Source organism: Haliotis rubra, unplaced genomic scaffold, assembly GCF_003918875.1.
Source record: "Haliotis rubra isolate DU_JTF1 unplaced genomic scaffold, ASM391887v1 Scf2248, whole genome shotgun sequence".
NCBI lineage: Eukaryota > Metazoa > Mollusca > Gastropoda > Lepetellida > Haliotidae > Haliotis > Haliotis rubra.
The window spans coordinates 38,625-39,831 of NW_025766279.1; positions in this window are offsets into that span (position 1 = coordinate 38,625).

Genomic DNA, 1,207 nt, shown 5'->3' on the forward strand with positions numbered 1-1,207 from the left:
CGATTGTACATCCTTAAACTATTTCTCGGGCATATAGAGATTACTTTTATTACCTTACTGTCAGAATATGATATGTGCGTAAGCTCTATAGTTATGAATCGTCAAAACAGCGTAGGGATAGACAGGTTGTTTTATGGGTGCCGCCATCCTTGTTTCACCGAATCTCACTTGGTCACAATGGTCACTGCAGCGGTGCATTTCGATTGTGACGTCATTGTAATTAGGTATAAAAGGAAGACGCCACGTAAAACTGCCTCGCACTGTTCCAGGAAGCATAAGCAGCTTTTCAACTGTATATATGTATATATGTTAAATATATTTATATATTATTAATAAATTATTATTATTTGTTGAAACACATCTTGTACGTTTCTATACTTTAAAGTCTCTAGTTGTTGTTCCAAAGTTTTGGAGTTATGGAAAAGTATAAGTTTCGCTTGGTTCAGAAACCAATGCTAAGTCTAGCCATTAGCAAACGTCAGCTAGCTAATTAATATGTAGCAAGGATATCGGGTCAGAGGTTAGCGGCGGTCCTCCCCCAGGAACTGACCAATCAGAGCAAGTACTTTATAATGACAATATGGTTGATGTTTGCTGTGAGCTAGACAGCGACATAGAAGTCTTTAATTTCAAGCGAATTACACTGAAACACAATAGTTACATATCACAAGTTAATTATCTTAAAACGTATTCCCTACATTTATCACTATTCAGCAAAATATATTCTTGGAGGAACAAGCGAACTCATTAGTGTAATGCAAATTAGGGCGGAATTTAGACATGTTTTTGTGAATTTAGACATGTTTTGTAAACAAACTCGCGCCACCAGGTTATCAAATGGGACTATAGATTCTACAGCGTTTGTTCTTTTGCATGCACAAGGGTAATACATATTTGCGACTGAGCATCGAATAGCATACTCCTCCCCTGTTTGGCGTTACGGTATATCTACTTCAGTGAGGCTTCTGCGTCCCACTTCGCTAGAAGCCAGCAAGCAAGACCTGAAACAAGGTATAGCAAACATGACTTGCAGGGTATATGCGACACTCGACGATTGAAAAGGTGGCTGAAGCATGGAACACAGCTTGCTGCGGCTACATCGCTCAACATAAACTAACTGTGATGACCCTCAGCTGCACATAGCCAAGGAGAGAAAAATGGGGTATGTTGGAAAATAACACTGAAATGTGCCATGCTGTGACTCTGT